Genomic DNA, 19,029 nt, shown 5'->3' on the forward strand with positions numbered 1-19,029 from the left:
CAGAACAGGCCTCACCATGCGACAGCCCTTCAGAGACTGGTCCTCCTGCGCATGGACTGGGGCATGATGCATCAGTTTAAACAGGAGCCTGGTAAATCCTGCGAGTGCTACACCAAGCGACTGATGGCAGCATTCTCCAACTACAGTGGGATGGACTCCACAACGGACCGAGAGTGTATGTGATGTAAAATACACTAAGATAGGTAAAAACTCTTTTGTGGACTAAGTAAAACAAACATTTTATGTTCTAGTTTTCTTAAAACTACTGAAACAAATAATTGGCTACACTGCAGTTCCGCTGTTTTGTTTGGCACCCCTGCATGTCGTGCATTGTGTGGAAAAAACCTGAAGGCTGAGGAATGTTACGTAACACAGCTAGAATGTAAAAACTCTCTCTGGTGTAATTCACTGCATAAAACCAATGGTGTTAAGTGTGATGTCTTCTTCATAACACTCCCTGATGTTTGTGTCCGTGACCATGAGATAGGGTGGGCTGCTTTTCTTCCTTCCTTTGACTAGTATTCCTCCTAAATTGTTCATCTGTATTTGCTGCATTGGTACTTGATGTGCGTGTGCCTTGTGTCACGATCGCCATTTAACGGGAGCGGCGGACGGGCAGGAAACAGGCAAGGCAGGCAGGATACGGGGATTTATTAGGAACACGGGGTGCAGGAAACATCTCACGCAGACGGACTTCAATGACGGACACTGAACTCTAGTAAGACATGAACTCAAATAGACAGGACTGATTGAAAATAATCGGACACAGCTGGGTACGATCAGGGAAGCACACGTGGATAATCAGGGGGCGTGGCACACACGGTGGTCAGACTGTCCGGGACCTCCTCGGGGACTAGGGCAGGAAAGTCTGGAGCTGGGTCAGGGACAGGAGTGGGGCCAGGAACAAGAGCCCCAGGGGGCACAGTCATTTGAGGCGGAGGGAGCGCCTCGGGCGTGGGCTCTGGGGCCGCAGGGGGCAGCGGAGGCGGCTGCTCAGGAGCTACGGGCAAAGCAGGCGGCGGCTGCTCGGGCTCTGGGGCCGCAGGGGGCAGCGGAGGCGGCTGCTCGGGCTGCGCAGGAGCTATGGGCGACGAAGGCAACTGCTCAGACGCTGTAGCAGGAACCCAGGACTTTATGCTCAGCCCACTGCTGTTAACTCCGATGACTCACAACTGAGCAGCAATGCACATTTCGAATTCCATCATCAACATCAGGCAGATGACAAGACTGTTGTGGGTCTCATCAATAAAAACGGTGACTCAGCATACAAAGAGGAAGTGTGATGACTATCGGACTGCTGCAGAGCCAACAACCTGTCTCTGAATGTTGACCAAAGAGATGGTTGTTGACGTTAGAAGAACACAAAACACAGAGTGACCACTCTCTGCTGCACATCGATGGCTCATCTGTGGAGATCGTAGAGAGTACCAGATTCCTTGTTGTCCATCTGGCGGAGAATCTCACCAGGTCCTTCAACATCAGCTCCATAGTAAGGAAAGCACAGCAGCACCTCTACTCTCCACGGAAGCTCAGAAAAGCCCATCTCCCATTCTCACACTCTATTGGGGAACTGTTGAAAGCACCCTGAGCAGCTGCACCACGGTCTGCTTTGAGAACTGTGTCGCCTCAGATCACAAGTCCCTACAACAGATAGTGATGACAGGTGAGAAAATCATTGGGAGTATCGTGTTAGAGAAATATGTACTTTTTTTATCATCATTTTGCTAGACGCTTAGAAACAACACCCTGCCGCAGCTTGATCTTAATTGAGCAATAACACGTCTCAAGAACTGTCGCTTGAATATTTCCACCCCATATATGGTGACAAACAATGTTCAATGTCAGTTGCATATCCTGTTTGTGTACCTCAATAAAAGACACTGCGAGGGGAGTTACTCTTTCGAAGTTGGCTGAGTTCGACTGAGAGGCTGACACCTCGAGGTCAGGACCGGGCTTCCCTTTGTAAGGAAAAGTGGTAAAAATGCCCCAAGGTTCTTGGTTGATCATTTGAATGCAGACAATGTTAGGAATTTATGATCATGGGGGAAGCCAGGGAGAGAATGGGGGTTCCAGTTGGCACCACTATGGTGATAAGGATAAGATAAGGTGATAAGAATTGAATTACAATGATCATAAAAGTCTCCACCCTGTCCTGTCCCGTCCCTGTCTCAGGATCCTCACACTCCAGGGGGTCACTCTTTATATGTAAATTCACTCACAACACCTACACACAACACCTTGGTGGGGAAGGCCTTTTTGGGTATAAAGGGGGGTGAAGAACTGTCTTCAATTTGTATCTGAGCTGCCTTTCAGTACCCGGTGTGTCTCTACACTGTATTACATTGTATTATTTTTGCTGTTCAATAAACCATCATTTTGCTGAAACTGCGGAGACTCTGCAAGTGGATTCCCTACACCTTGCAGCAAGTAAAACGTCATCACAGCTGTCTGCGTTGTTCTGTGTTCAGAGACTGGTTTGTTTCCAGCGCATCTTCAGAAGAAGATAACCCTAACATATCTCTCCCCTCCATCACAGATATTCACACCACACACTGCATCCGCAAAGCCACCACCATTGTGGATGACCCCACCCACCCCTCACATTATCGTTTCACCCTCCTGCCTTCTGGAAATAGGTCCCGGAGCATTCGGGCCTTTACAGCCAGACTCAAACAGCTTTATCCCCCATGCCGTCAGACTACTGAACTCTCAGGGACTAATCTGATACCACACACACATACACTCATTAACACACTTTATTATTTAACTACTATTTTTTATCTTATTGTCGCCATGTTTACAGTTACTTTTATTTATTTTTATTGCTACCTCATTGGACAACCAAACTGCGCCTTCTCAGTACTGGGTTTACTGTGCTGTTTGTGCTCGTTGGTGTCAGTTGTCCTCTCTTTTTGCACTGTCCTGCAATGTTTGCACAGTTTTTGCTCATTATGCACCATACAGTATGTTGCTAGGTTGGTATGTGTTAGTCTTCTGTTAATTTAAGTAGCACCTTGGTCCGAGGGAAACAGTTTCTTTTGTAACTGTACTATACTCAACTGTGTAAAGTTAAAAATAACATTAAAGACCTACTTGACTTTTACTGAACAGGTGCTAAAGTGAAATTACTTGCTTCTGGGAAAGAACTCCAGCTGAAATTCTGTACAACAATTATGGGAGACATATGGGAAGGACGCGGTGTCAGACCTGCCCCAGTGGGACGAATGTGGTTTTCCTAGTAACAGCAGCTTCAGTCCCAATCAGATAAGCCAGATGCGTCTGAAATTAGAGGAACGGGATCAGACTGGTTGCTCAGGGACTAATGTGGTAGAACTAAAACAGAGACAAATTGGACGGTGTTTCAATTGTGGGAAAATGAGACAAAGCAGGCAGAGGAGATGCGGGTGGCAAAGAAGCATGAGATAAGGAATGCAGAGAATGTGGATGAGGGTGAGACTCCTGTGAAAACTGTGTATTGAAAATTAGGGCCATAGTATTGTCATCCATCCTGTCAGGGTATGGAAATACACTGAGGGTAAATGGCCTAATGCAGGAAGTGTCTTAATCCTATAACATCCAGCTGATTCAGGCTGTGGGGGACAGTGTAGTACTGCACTCTTCTGGCTGGGACCTTGAATAAATGAATGAATGTTACATTTATACAGCCCTTTTCTAAGATACACAAAGAGCTTTACAGAAGCACTGGGGAGCCACTTCAACCCAAACGTGAGGCAGCAGGAGAGGGGGCCCAGGCAGAGAGAACAGCCAACAAGACGGGTGCTTCCACAGACAGGACGGGGGCCCCGGCAGACCAACGCTGACGACTCCTGGGACCAAGTCAACAGAGCAGCTGTCGTCATTGTGACTCACCCTCATACATCCATCCATTGTCTAAACCGCTTATGCTACTGGGTCGCGGGGGGTCCAGAGCCTATCCTGGCAGGATCTGTGCACGAGGCAGGGAACAACCCAGGACGGGGGGGCAGCTCATTGCAAGGCACATTCACACACCATTCACACACACATGCACTCCTACGGCCAATTTAGCAAGAGAGAACATGCAAACTCCCCACACATGTGACCCAGGCGGAGACTCGAACCTGAGTCCCAGTGGTGGGAGGTAACAGTGCTAATCACTGCACCACCAAGCAGCCCCACCCTCATACATGATTTCTGATTCTTGATTTTAATCCCCTTTTCTGTTTTTGGCAACATATAAAGTGCTGTGAATGTCACTGTCAGATTGTCATATCATCCTCCAGTTGTCCCTTGTCACCCTGGATGCACATTGAGTGTTTGCTAAATATTTTATCTTGTAGTGTTCCTGATTTTTTCCTGTGTTTTAATTTGCAATTCTCAAATTTCATGACTGGCATCCGTGGGGACGATTAATTAAACCTGTTAACTCTGCACTTCAATTTCAAACTGTTGGTAACATGTGTACATATTTTTGTCTGATCTTTTCACCACCAGGTGGCGATATAGCAACTCCAGAGTTATTGATGGCTAGAACAAAAAAAACACAGTAACACAGAGGTGTAGCTAAAAATTCTGGGCCCCTGACAGAATGTCACCTTGCGCCCTCTGTCGAATTTTACATTCTGTGAAAGAGATTTGTTGAGCCATCTTCCAATGTAATCCAATCCAGCTCTTTATTTGAAAAGCACTTTAAACAACCTTATGGACCAAAGTGCTGCACAAAGGAATAAATAAAAACATTCACACACTTAAAAACGAAGTAAAAGAAATTTAATAAAAACCAAAACATTCAATGTGAGTAAAAGGCCATTAATAAAAATTTAAAAAAATCAATTAATTAATAAAGAAAAGGCTAAGATTAAAATAAGATTTACTATTAAAATTAACATCTCACAATGTGTCAAAGGTGAAGGAGAAGAGATTAGAAGAGATTTAAAAACGGACAGAGGGGATTCCTCTCTAATGTGAAAAGGCAAGTCATTCCACATTTTAGGAGCTGCGACTGCAAAGGCTCGATCCCCTCTAAGCTCACGCTGAGTCTTAGGAACCGTCAGGAACAGCTGATCAGCTGACCTGAGAGAGCGGGTGGGGGTGTAAGGGTGAAGCAGCTCACAGAGGTCAGGTGGAGCAAGACCCTTGAGGGCTTTAAAAGCAAATAACAGAATTTTAAAATGAATCCTAAAATGTACGGGCAGCCAGTGGAGTGAGGCTAAAATGGGGGAGACATGCTCATATTTCCATGTGCGGCAGCATTTTGAACCTTCTGGAGGTGAACAATAGTGGAGCCTCTAACCCCAACATAGAGGGCGTTACAGTGGTCCAAACTAGTAGTGACAAAAGAGTGGATTACTGTCTCAAAGTGCTGCCTAGAAAGAATTGGCTTTATTTTGGCCAACTGCCTCAATTGTAAAAAGCTTGACTTGACAACTAACCTTATCTGAGTGTCAAACTTAAGGTTGGTGTCGACTTTATGTGTGTGATGTGTGATGACTGGTTTACAATATTGTTCCAAGGAACCTAAAATTACAGTGGAGGTCAGAGGAGTGGAGTTACCAAAAACCAACACTTCTGTCCATTACCTCCCCACTTCCTTGTTAGTTACAATATTTGTTCTGCATTACTGTACTGCTTTGGAGCCTTTTGATATTAAGGTGAATAACACAGGTGAAAAATTAAGGTGAAAAAAGAGACAGATGCATTGACAGCAGTCGTGGCCACACTTTGGACTGGGAGTGTAAGAGCAAAGGAAACTGAATCCACTATGTTCTGTCCTGTAAATTTTTATTAAACACCACATGACACACATACGAGTCCTGTTTTAACTTTCAGGGCTGATGGTCTGCAGCCTGGCTTGTGTTCTACAGTGCAGCGCAGGTGCAGTCACTGTGCTGAGCCCGGCGTTATATTAATGACGCAGCCTTTCACACTGACCAGTGAGAAATAACCTTGAAAATGACTGTGCTCTTTGTGGTTCTCCTTTTTTCTTACCACCAAGCAAGAGACTAAACATATTTTCTACTTATCAGTTATCAGAAATCAGAAATGTCATGCAGTAATCAGAGGTTAGACAGCAAGAATGACTTTTGTATTTTTATCTTTTGTCAATCTTTTATCCAGCGACTACTAATTCTCATCGGGGTCTGGAGAGGGTGGGACCTGTCCCAGGAAGCACAGAGCACAGGCCTGCATGGGATGCCATTCCACACAAGCAAAAACAATTAAGATGGTCAGATTTGCCTCACTGTGTGATTTTGACTGAAAGATGAACTAAGCACAGTCTTGTGTGTATAAAAATGCGTAGATTCATTTAACTTTAACAATGAGATTCAGCAACATGACCTTATAGTGTTAATGATCGGTATCTTACTGGTATTAACTGAATTATGCAAAATTCTACATTATTCTATATTATTGCACCCAAATTGTTCATACTGACTAAATGTAATTACTGACATCCTGGACATACTGCTTTTTAGGTTTGAATTTAAAATGTTAGTAGACAAATTCATGCTGTCAATAACATCTCACTTGCTCACCCACTTTTAGATAAAAATACCCTTTGTGGTTTTTCTAGTGAAGCAGTGGGCCTGAGCTGAGGACCTGATGGTTGTGTGGTTTTCGCTCACTGAGAAGAGAGACACAAACACCCTGCTCTCAGTCGGTCAGTCTTCCTGTAAAATGCAGAGGTGAGACTGCTAGTGGAAAATTACTGACTGCAGCGTCAACAACACATATAAACAGCAGCACAAACAAAATGTTCCACAAATGCAGGACATCTGTATGCTTACAGCACACATCAGACACGCTGACCCTCAGCACTGAGCTCCTCCAGGCTCTGTGCTCTCCCTCTTCTCTTCAATTTCTACACAAATCACTGCTGCTCCAGTGAAGATCCTGAATTTTGCAGGTGATACTACTGTGTTTGCCATCATAACTGAAGGTGATGAGTCTGCCTACAGACTGGAAGTCGTACAGCTGACCATCCAGTTCTGAACTCACATTATCCCAAATGTCCACATGCTTAGACTCCTCTCATCATCAGGGAGGAGCGTCCCTTGGCACTGTAGAGTAGATGGATGAGAGCAGGCTGATAACAAGGCTGTCATCAATTTTATGTGACACCTCTCACCCCCCCAGCAGACTATGGAGGCCCGTAAGGGCAGCTCCTTCAGTAAGAGACTCAGACACCCGGCGTGTGACAGAACGGTACCGCAGGTCATTGGGCCCCACAGCAGTCAGGCTTTATAATCTGCACTCTGCTCATTGAACTTTTCCCCTGTTCACTGTCTTCTGATACAGTTTCTATCTGCTGCTGATCTGCAATATTGTTCCTCCTTATTCACTGATGTGCAGTGTTGCATTGAGCCAGTGCATTATGCCCTGTGTGGCAGCTTCCTTTGGGAGGCTAATATCTGGCACATGAGCAATAATGTTACATGCAATAGGATTGTGTATAAGTTAAGGATTGTGTATAAGTTAATTTTAATATTCCTATAATATTCCTCTGTATGTAATATATTCTTATTTTTTGTTTCTATTATTACCCTATATTTATATATACATCCATTTCTTTTACATTCATAATGATGTTGTTTGTTGTTTTGTGCCCCACTGCTCTTGTAACAAGCCTCAGTCTTGACTCTCCCTTTTAAGGTCTTGGCCTTAAATCACACTCGATATAGGTGGTGTCGTCCCCATCACCCTGACCAGGATACATGCTGTAAGATTAATGGATGGTGTTTATCTGTGTGATGAAAAAGAATGTGAATAAAACAAAAATGTACCATTATAAATGGGAGCCCTAGGATGTGTGGTGGTTAGAGATGTGGACTGATGAGAATTTTGCTTTTCTAAAGTTCTGTTGTGAAAACTGTACATTCCGTTCCATGTACAGTAGTGATATGTAGCAATCATGTGCTCCAGTCAAATGTCCAGCTGCATGAATAATAATGGTGGCTTGTTTGGATAAAATAACTTAGGCTGAATACTTGAAAGCGTGACCTGGGTGAGGTAGAGAGGAAACAGGGTCTTACAAGAAGCAGATATTGTTCTGTCTGTGTGGTTTTTACTCTTTGCAAAGTGAGTCCAGCACAGTGCAGTCAGTGGGTCAGTCTTCCTGAGCTGCATCTAACCAGTGGAAACATCTGCAGCACTGCAGAGAAGCACTCAGCAGACAAACAAACCCAAACAGCTTACAGCTGTATGTCACTTTTGGACAGAGGTGGACAAAGTACACAACTTCACTACTTGAGTTAAGTATAGATACTCCTCGTCAAATAATACTCAAAGTTTTTCAGTTAATTTTTTACTTCAGTTAAAGTACTGGAGTATTTGCATCTAAAAATACTTAAGTATTCAAAAGTACATTATGTTTTAAATGCAAGACATTTTTCAGAACCTAATGACTCCTGAACACCCCACTGAATACACTGACTGGCTTGTACATCTTGTAGAATAAAAAGCTTGTGGAATATGATACAATGACTATAGAAACACAACTGACATAACAAAAGTACAGCCATTGTCATTTTCATCTTATTTAACACCCCCCACCCCACTCACACAAAAGAGCATGGTAGTGTTCTTACAGAGCCGTAGCAGTGTGTGTGTGTGCATGTGTGCATGTGTGTTTGTGTGTGTGTGTGTCTATGTGTGTGTGTGTTTGTGTGTCTGTGTATGTTTGTGTGTGTGTCTATGTGTGTGTATGTTTGTGAGCCAAGTAACAAGACAGGGAGCAAGAAACAAAACTCCTCTTTCTTAATTATCCACATCGTTATTAACGACACAGGTATATATACAGGTACATATACAGGTACATGTATATACTCAAAAATACATCCAGAACACACAATTAAATGAAAAACGTAATTTAAGAACACTTGAAATTTTCATTCAGTTTCTTTCATCTGTTTAATATAATCGATCAGTCCCTGTGCGTTTGCCCCAAACCATTCAGCATGGTACACAAGGGAGACAAGTAAGCATGTGTGACATCAAAGAACTGATTGCAGCAACTCAGCCTTTCCACAACATTAAAGCCGCTTATTCCCCCCCATGCCATGAAGAAATAATCTCTGTGGCTCCCCTCTCCCCCTCCCTCAGCCCCCAGTCTGGCTTGAACATTTGCACTTCCAGTAAAAATGCGCCCCAAACACACTGACACCAAACTCAGCACCGGTGCTCCGTAAAATCCCGTGATTCAGTCTCAGAAGCACTGGCTCCCCTGCCCTCCTCTGAACATTATTAAAGCTACACCCTGAACACTCTGTGTGACTGACATGAATGAGAAGCATCTTTATTCATAATCTCTGTAGCGGAGGTCAGAATACAGAGTGTCATTATTCCCGTCTTTCTTCTGTCTCCTGGGTTTTGGCTTCTTAAGGTTCAGGGCAGCGTAATTCAGTGTGTCCTCGTCATGGCACTGTGGAGACAAAGATGGCAGAATTGGATGGATCAAATCGGTTTGCTATTACCTATTTTCACAAATAGCACTTAAAATGCTGATCCCAGGATGGAAATCAGTCTGAGGTTCATTTGTTTTACTGACGATTTGTAATTTGAAATATTTATTACATACTTGCTTGCGTGACCATTCCACTTTTGATATATCACTGTTCTTTTCATCTGTTTAAAATATATAACACATCAATATATTATTTAATTTCGCACGGTATCATACCGTGGTCAGATAACATTCCGAATTTTCAAGCAATCAACATCCTTTTTGTCTCAAAAATGAAAGTAAAAATGACTTCTGTCAATTTAAGTGTGCATGTTTGGATACGTGTCATTTGTTCTCATATATCATATATAATAAAATTGCTATAAAGGAGATCTTGGTAATAAAAGTTATTGATATGCAACTTATTGCAACATGTATATTTCAATAGATTTTGCAAAATATGAAAGATATAATACAAAAATGTAAATCTTACAGTACAAAAAGGTTTATATAAATAAGGTGAGATTTAATAATGGATTTTAAAACTGTATTACCTGCAAGAGTGGTTTTAATATGAAAATGTTATCTATCATAAAACAATTTTATATTTCTATAATTTGTTAAAATCTACATTTTGTCCTTCTGAGTGCATAAAGCCGGGCAGCGTACCTGCACAGTGTGTACAGGTCAGTTTACATCTTATACAAATGAGAGCAACGTTCAGAATAATGCTGCAAGATAAAACTATCAGCAAGCCAGAGTGAAGAGGATCCAGCAGCTTCTGAAAGCCTGTAACAAAGAGATAGATTTCAGCATAATGATATAGAGACACATTTCCCATTTGCTTACATTACATTAGTTAAAGATCAAATCGATAACACATTACAGCAGTTGTTTTGTAAATAGTCCATTTTTAACATGAACTTCTAGTATTTTGTATTTTAACAATTTATATTAATATTTGAAATAATTATTAAATTAGGCTCCGGACCCCCCGCGACCCAATAGGATAAGCGGTTTGGAAAATGGATGGATGGATGGATATTAATATTTGAAATAATTATTAAATTAGGCTCCGGACCCCCCGCGACCCAATAGGATAAGCGGTTTGGAAAATGGATGGATGGATGGATAATTATTAAATTAACATCTGTGTAATTTAATTTAAGCACTTAAATTAGAAAATTCATTACATTAAAAAAAGAAATAAATGTCTTAATAGCAGAATAAGCTAAATAAAACTTTGAAGCAGATATACTCTCCACACTGGGTGCTACCATCTATATCCAGCTGTGTGCCGTTCCCAAACAGCATCTCCCCACACTGGGTGTTACCATCTATATCCAGCTATGTGCCGTTCCCAAACAGCATCTCCCCACACATGGCCACAGCGCAGTAGTAAGTCCCAGCATCGGAGAGGCTGAGGTTCCCCTTGGGGAGGCTGTAGACGCAGCTCCGTGTAGGAGATCCAGCCTCAGGGCTCTTCTCACACTCATCACTGCTGTTTCCATGGCTGTAAATGACTCCAGGAAGGGATTCTCCTGATCCATGTCTGAACCAGTAAACACTGTGTTCTCCTGCACAGCTCCCAGTCTCTATCGTACACTGCAGGCTCACAGAGTCTCCTGGCTGCAATGTGTCAGACACAGGCTGCTGTACCACAGTCCTGCTGTTGGAGTCTTTACCTGAAAAGCAAAATAGTCATGATGACAGCCCTTTGAGAATAACAATGGAAAATACAGATCCTCAAAAATTGTTCTTACAGATTTTTGGGAACTGAATCGATGTTCTTCTAGCCATCCAAGAAATCAGTAACTTCTTGGAGAACAGCTGACATTCTTCTCTCTTTTTATTGTATTACTGCTTATTAGTATATATCAGGTAACACTATACATTAACTGCACCTACATAATACCTAAATAAAAATTATATGATAATAACAAACATTATAATCATATAATGTCTTGTATTAATGTATGAAGGTAGATGAATATAATTAATTTCAATTCAAAGAAATGAAGTGTGTAAAGTGTACTTTATATTTTCATGATTTTCGTGACTTTACATTTGGTTTATGTTGCCCCTTTTCCACAGGAAGGTATTTATTGTTTTTGCATATTTAGCTCTTGATGTGTTTTGGTATTTTTGAGCATTTTGCTGTAGTACCTGCATAATTTAATTCAAGAGCCGAAGAGCTGTTTGCCCATTACTAGTTTGTCTATCTTTTAACATTAAAGAAAAAGTATACATAGTAAAAGGAATTACTTGGTTTCGTAGTTCCTCCTATTTATTTTCTTATGCACACAAAAGTAAGTTTTTCCGTTCAACCATAGCACTACAGCGAAAAGCAAAACGTCATGGCAAATACAATTATGCTTTATTCCAATACACATTGCTAATTTTTCATTATTATTACATTTATTCAGCATAATATCTTCAAAGGTTTCATGATTTAATTTGCAATCTTCTGGCCTGAAATCTTTTCCTGCTACACTGAAGACTCTCTCAGCGTGTGCAGAGAAAGCTGCAGCCAAAGGGTTGGCATCCTCTGATAAACATGGTTGGTTCAGGTATCGGTGACATTATGTGAACCTTTCATGGCAGGAATAGGGACTAGTTTGACTTTTGATGCAGGAAAAGTGTTTGGGACTGTTAGGTTGAAGAAACAGTTGTTAATCATTTCTGTATGATCAGCAATGAGTGTAAATATATATGTATACGTTATTTCTTATCTTCTAGCCACATACTCTTAGCTATTGTACTCTAAGTAGGTGGTTAACAGCTGCCTACTTAGATAAGAATCTCACTTCCCTCTCTTGCGCCCCCCATTGACTATAAATAAAGAAGACAAGGGGAACCACCCTTTGTAACACATTCTGCTGTAGTTTGCATTGCAGAGAGTGTGGGTACCCTTGCAAGTAAAACTGTAACCTGTGTGTGTCTCATAAATGTGGAGTTGGGGTGGAAACGCCGGGCGCTTTCCCCAACATAGAATTTGGTCCTTCGAGCCGGATCCGAGGAACCCCGAAGACGTCTCCAGTACGCCGAGAGAAGCGACACCGAAGTCTGTCGACAGCCACTCGAAGTCGGGTGCAAGAAAGACCTGTGATGTGAATTCGTCATCAGGCCGGTGGTTAGAACTGCGCTCGACGTCTGGTGATGTCTGAAGGACCTCGGTGACGGATCAGAGAGCACACTATACAGGTGAGAGATATGGCACCTAAGTGAGTAGGTGGCCAAGTGAGAGATACGGCACCTAAATAAGTAGGTGGCCAAGACATGCATGTGGTTGAGGTTAGCCGAAATTAACCGGGAGAGAAAGTAGGCGTTGTTGGAAATATATACAGTGTTGTATGTGGATGTGTTTTTATAGGTTTTAGATTAACCTACACGATCCACCCTAAAAGCAACAACATACTGGTGACTGAAGGATCAAGGACGGGTTTCATCCCTGAAAACTAACACCGCTGCTCTAATAGGGAGCAGTAGAAGGCCGTGTTAGTGTCCTCCTGAGGTCTCATGCCAGAGACTTGCTTTTAGGATTTTTTATTTTTTGTAGTGTATCCATTAAAAGGTAACAATGGGGAAGAATCAAAGTAAACAAATGGAACTAGAGGGAGATGAGAAGTTTATGGAAGGATATAAGCCAGGATCAGGACAAATAAGTAGTCAGAGATGGAGGAAAAAAACATGGGTTTGAAGGAAAACTCCACACTCCAGATATATTAAAATTACAGGGAAACTTAAAACTGGAGATGTTACAGACTACCAATAAGAAAGAAGGTAAAGACAGAAAAAAAGAATATGTTTTTTCTGATGCATGGTTAGAACAGAGTAAATTAAGAGATAATAAAAGACAGCAAAAAAAGGGAAATAAGGAGAAAAAATTACAGGCGACTTTAATTACACTAGATGAGGAGACGGCAACAAAATCTTCTGCCGCTCCAGTTCCCTTACTGCCCCCACAAATTCCAATGATTGCGCCTGCACCAGTTCCAGCTGTAAATAGACGACAAATAGGAGGAGGGGAATCATCTCGAATGATGACCCGAGGGTCTAACCCTTCTCTGTATCCGTTAAAGGATCTGGAGACAAGTAAAGTACGCTGGCATCCAAAAAATGACACAGAACAGGAAGACTGGGAGAATGATTTGGTGTGTCCACTTGTAGAAGTGGCAAATCCAAATCGAGGCCCAAATAATGCAGGACCCGAAACTATGTTAGTATATAGACCCTGGACCGCTGAGGATAGAACAGCGGCTTTAAAAGGAATACCCCCGGTTGAAGAAGGGGTACCCGAGTTTTGGACTGCCATCCTAGAATTACAAAGTAGTTTTCATTTGAACGGCAGGGAAATGTATAGATGTCTCAGACAGTTGTTTACCCATAAATGGGGACGTGTAGCGGGAGACTTCACAGGACATGGTAATAATGATGAAGTCTTAGCACATGACTCGCAGGAACTCATACAAGCATTACGAGACTTGCGAAACAGGGTAGAGACAGCCTTCGTAAGACGCGCAGACTATGGACGAATAGCGCAATGTAAACAAAAAGATGGAGAGGAACCTGAGGATTTTATGGATAGAATGAGAGTTGTATTTAGAGGAAACTCAGGGATCCCATTTGATGAAGAGGCAGTAGGAGTGTACCAACAACAGCTAAAACGAGCTTTTGTCGCAGGCCTAAAGCCCGAATTGCGAAAATATCTTGACAAACATTGGGTACATCAGAATACTGGTTCAGTCCAACAAGCACTATAATATGCTCAACACGCGCAGAAAGCGCAGAAACAGGAAAAGACAGACACAATATTCAGCGCCTCAGAAGTAGTAGCGCTAGTGCAAATGAATCCTCCGGGGAGGGGAGGATTCAGAGGAAGGTCAAGAGGCCGAGGAAGGGGGAGAGGTGTTTTCAGAAACAATTACAGGAATTCGTCTCAGCAAGATAACATTTGCTGGACATGCAGGAAACCTGGACACTTAGCTAGGAATTGTAGAGTAGGGAAACAACCATATAACCCAAACTCCATTGAAAACAATGATCAATGACCCCCCTCGGAGGCCCCTGTTACCGACACCATCCGAGGCAAAACAGAGGTGATTTTAAGAAAGGAAACGGAGGTCACTTTACAAGACCTTTTAGATAAGGAAATAGATTTACAAGCAGTGTGTCAGTTATTAGCAGAAAGGCAGTGGGAAACCTTGCCAAGTCGGAAGTTAGTCATAAACGGCAAAGTATATGAATGTCTGTGTGACACTGGAGCATGTAGGACTGTCCTAACCTCCAGTCCTCCCGGAGTCACATATTCTTCATCAGTCATAAATATAAAAACGGCAGGAGGTCAGACAGACAGACATCAGTTAACAAACCCAGTTGCAGTAAAAGATAAGGAAACTGGACTTGAATGTCAAGCACAGGTGTTAATAAGCCCTTCTTGTCCTGTTAACTTGTTAGGCCGAGACCTTATGGTACAAATGGGCATTAGCGTGGTTGCCACAGCCACTGGCATGAAAGCAATCGTAAATGAAGAAGCTTATGTTGTGCAAGGAACCACAACACCACAATATTACTGGTCTCTGGACCTAGGGGGAACTGCACAGACACGAGAATTATTGCGGAAAACTAGAGAAAAGCAGTCCCCTAGACAGGCCCAGTTCATGCCTGACGATGCCTTACACGTCACTATGTGGTACAAAGACACCCTTGGACCAGATTATGTCTATGACAAAACGTTTCATGCCCTCCAAGACACTTGTATTACCTTACAACATATGTATGTTAACCCCACCACTGGGTTTTCAGCAGCCTCAGTCATTTTATCTAACAAGCAACAGGCTGTATTTAGAGAGAGAACACCACACGTATCTCTTTCAAAACCACCCCAGATGCAGTGGAGAGATGTAGAGATGTTCTTACGAGATTCTATGCACAGTTACAATGACTACCAACCCGTATCTGGCTCCTGTTGGAGCTATGATGAGAAACACAATGTGTGGCGGTTTCCTTTGGGATGGAGAGTTCAAACCACTCCCACCACACACTTAAAGGACCCAACCTGACAAATTTTTTCAACCCTGGAGGAGGGATCATGTCCAGATCTAGATCGCCTCCCAGAAGGGTTGTGGTCGTCCTCCCCCACTGATGTAGGGCTGGTAAAGGGGTTTCCACCTTACAAAGTAATTGTGAAATCAGAACACCGTCCGGTAGTTAGGCAATACCCATTAAAACCTGAAGCAGAAAAAGGTATAGCCCCTGTAGTGCAAGACATGTTAGCATCAGGAATATTGCGAGAGGCTCCTGAAGCCACTTGCAACACTCCTATCTTTCCAGTCCAGAAGGGACATACAGGGAAATGGCGCATGGTGCAGGATTTAAGACCGGTTAATAACATAGTGCAACATGCAGCACCAGACGTGCCTAACCCACACTTATTGCTCAACTCATTGACTCCTGATAAAAGCTACTTCTCAGTAGTGGATCTTAGTAATGCATTTTTCTCAGTACCATTGCACCCTGATTCTCAACATTTATTTGGATTTACCTATAAAGGGAAAAAATATACATATACTAGACTCCCTCAGGGATTTTCTGAAAGTCCACATGTATATACCATGGCCCTTAGATACTCTATGAGTACCTGTGAAATACCATCACATAGTCAGGTATTACTATACGTGGATGATATCTTAATAGCAGCAGATTCAGAACAACATTGCAAAGAAACTACCCTAACTGTGCTTCAGCATTTATACAATACTGGACATAAAGCTTCTAAACAGAAGTTGCAGTATTGCAAAAAGACAGTTGTCTATTTAGGGCATAACCTTTCACAAAAAGGTCGCTCGCTGCTAGAGATAAGGAAACAAGCTATACAGGAAGCACCTAAACCACAGACTAAACAACAGATGATGTCCTTTTTAGGGCTCTGCAATTATTGTAGAGAATGGTTACCAGATTATGCTTTTCTAGTTCAACCTTTGCAAAATTTAATATACGGGAAGGAGATGACTCTAAAGGACAAAATACAATGGACTGAGGACGGAGAAAATGCTTTTACAAATTTAAAAAGAATGTTGCAAACCAATGTGACCCTTGCTCTACCAGATTATCAACAACCATTCACCCTATGTGTAGATGCTAATCAAGGTTATATGAAAGCAGTATTAACACAGCCATTCGGAGCAAAAGAGAGACCGTTAGCATTCTATTCAAAACGATTAGATGCAGTAGCAGCTGGCTTTCCACAGTGTTTACAGGCATGTGCAGCTGCTGCAGAAGCAGTAAAGGTATCAGCAGAATTGGTACTTTGTCACCCCCTCATACTTAAAGTTCCTCATTCTGTGTCTCTAATCTTGTTGCAGACACCGCTTCCATTCTTAACACATACAAGACATCTTACCTTAGTGTCACTTTTGCTCTCACAACCTAACATTGAACTTCAGCGGTGTGGCCTATTGAACCCTAGCACGCTCCTCCCCACCGCAGAGGATGGGGAGCCACATTCTTGCAAAGCAACAATAGAAGAACAAACAAAACCAAGAGCAGATATTCTGCAAACTTTTATACCAGGATCAGAAGTTGTTTATGTAGATGGCTCAGCATCAAAAAATGATATGGGAAAAAATAAAGTTGGGTATGCTGTAGTTACATCTACTGAAGTGTTAGAAGCCAATGCACTCCCTTCTACTTGTTCAGCACAAGCGGCTGAACTCTATGCTGTGATCAGGGCATGTGAACTGTTCAAGAACAAGTCACTTACTATCTACACTGATAGTCAATATGTGTTTGCAGCTGTCCATCACCATGCAAGAGTCTGGAAAAATAGAGGTTTTAGAACATCACAGGGCACATCTCTTACTCATACAAATTTGCTACTTAGATTATTAGACGTTGTGCATTTACCGACTCACTTTGCACTGTGCAAATGCAAAGCACACCAGACTGATGACTCTGCAGAAACCGCAGGAAATAGTTTTGCAGATAAAACCGCCAAAGAAGCGGCACTGAAACAACCTACCTTATCAGTGGCAGACATTCTTTTTATAGATAGCGATGTGCTATGTGATGCACAGATTCATGCTCCTAAAATAGAAGTACAAAGTTGGATCAAAAGAGGAGCAATACAACGAGAGAAAGTTTACTATATGAATGACAAGCCCATCCTACCAAAAAATTTATACAAAACAGCTGCTTTGGTGAGCCATGGAAATACTCATGTCTCAACAGGAGGGATGGTACATATCATACAACAATATTTCTATGCTATAAATTTTTCTGATTATGCAAAACAATTTTGTAGGACATGCTTAATTTGTTGTAAACACAATGCACAAGGAAACATCAGACCAAAACGTGGCCAGTTCCCCACAGCTGAGTATCCGTTTCAAGTTGTACATATGGATTTTATTGAATTATCTTGGTCACAAGGAAAGAAATACTGTCTAGTTATTATAGACACCTTTTCTAAGTGGGTAGAAATATACCCTGTAAAGCATTGTGATGCAATGACCGTTGCAAAATGTTTGGTAAGCCATTATTTCCCTACCTATGGCATACCTCATATTATAAGATCAGACAATGGGACTCATTTTGTAAATCAGACTATGTCCCTTTGCTCACAAGCATTAGGTTTTACGCTTAAGAATCATTGTGCGTATCACCCTCAGAGCGCAGGCTTAGTGGAAAGGACCAACGGCACTATTAAAACAAGGCTAAGAAAGACAGTGGAAGAGACAAAAAGGCCGTGGCCAGAATGTTTGTCTCTAGTAAAATTATGGATGAGAATAACTCCCACTCCTGCAGGATTAACACCTTTTGAAATAGTGTATGGTAGACCATTTCCCCTAGCAACTGAAATGAATGACATAGAAAAAGCAGACCGAGAAAATACGCTGGCCGATTGGATGCGTAAACTACTAACATCACAACAAAAACATAGCCCCAGTAGTCTGCCGGTAAATTCTGTTTCTACTCAACAGGATAACTTGCAGCCGGGAGATTGGGTCCTGGTCAAGGTCCTGTTGCGGAAAGATTGGAGCACACCTCGGTGGGACGGTCCTTATCAAGTCCTCCTTACAACACCAACAGCAGTAAAGATCGCAGAACGACCTTCCTGGATACACAAAAGTCACTGTAAACCCATCAAGCCCTTATCAGAGGCCTCAGCAACAGAGTAGCAGTGGAAGTCCGCTACAAAGGCACAGTAACCAATAGGGTGCTGTTGTCTCAACCCGGTGAAGAAAACAACTGAGCTGCACTCTATTTAGGATGGCCCTGATAGGGTGGGGATGTGGTAAAGTGACTCTAGGGGTCATTCTTGTTGTAGGACTTGTATGGTTGTCCTGGCTCTCACCAGCTCCATTACAGCACCTACGGCGATGGACCCATGATGACTTCCATCTACGCCCGTTGCCCGCTGACCACTCACATCCATTTATGCAAAACTACTGGTACCGATATGTACATGATACTGTAACAGCGAAAAATGTGACAAATTGCTATGTTTGTTCAGTAATGCTCACTCATAGTGAAGGACCTACGGTGTATGGCAGAGCTATGAATATCTTCTGCAGGTATAGGATATCAAAGTAATGTTTCACTTATAT

General features: G+C 42.4%; 1 long non-coding RNA gene across 1 annotated transcript; it reads right to left on the reverse strand.

Annotated features, from left to right (window-relative positions):
* Window positions 1–9,113: 9,113 nt before the first annotated feature.
* Window positions 9,114–11,100, reverse strand: LOC125721220 (uncharacterized). Its single transcript, XR_007385735.1, has 4 exons — window positions 10,756–11,100; window positions 10,091–10,210; window positions 9,557–9,603; window positions 9,114–9,400 (listed from the first exon to the last, which is right to left on the reverse strand). It is a non-coding gene; the product is annotated as an uncharacterized LOC125721220 (long non-coding RNA).
* Between the last annotated feature and the right edge of the window lie 7,929 nt (window positions 11,101–19,029).

This window comes from Brienomyrus brachyistius, unplaced genomic scaffold (genome assembly GCF_023856365.1).
Source record: "Brienomyrus brachyistius isolate T26 unplaced genomic scaffold, BBRACH_0.4 scaffold32, whole genome shotgun sequence".
In the NCBI taxonomy this organism is placed as follows: Eukaryota; Metazoa; Chordata; class Actinopteri; order Osteoglossiformes; family Mormyridae; genus Brienomyrus; species Brienomyrus brachyistius.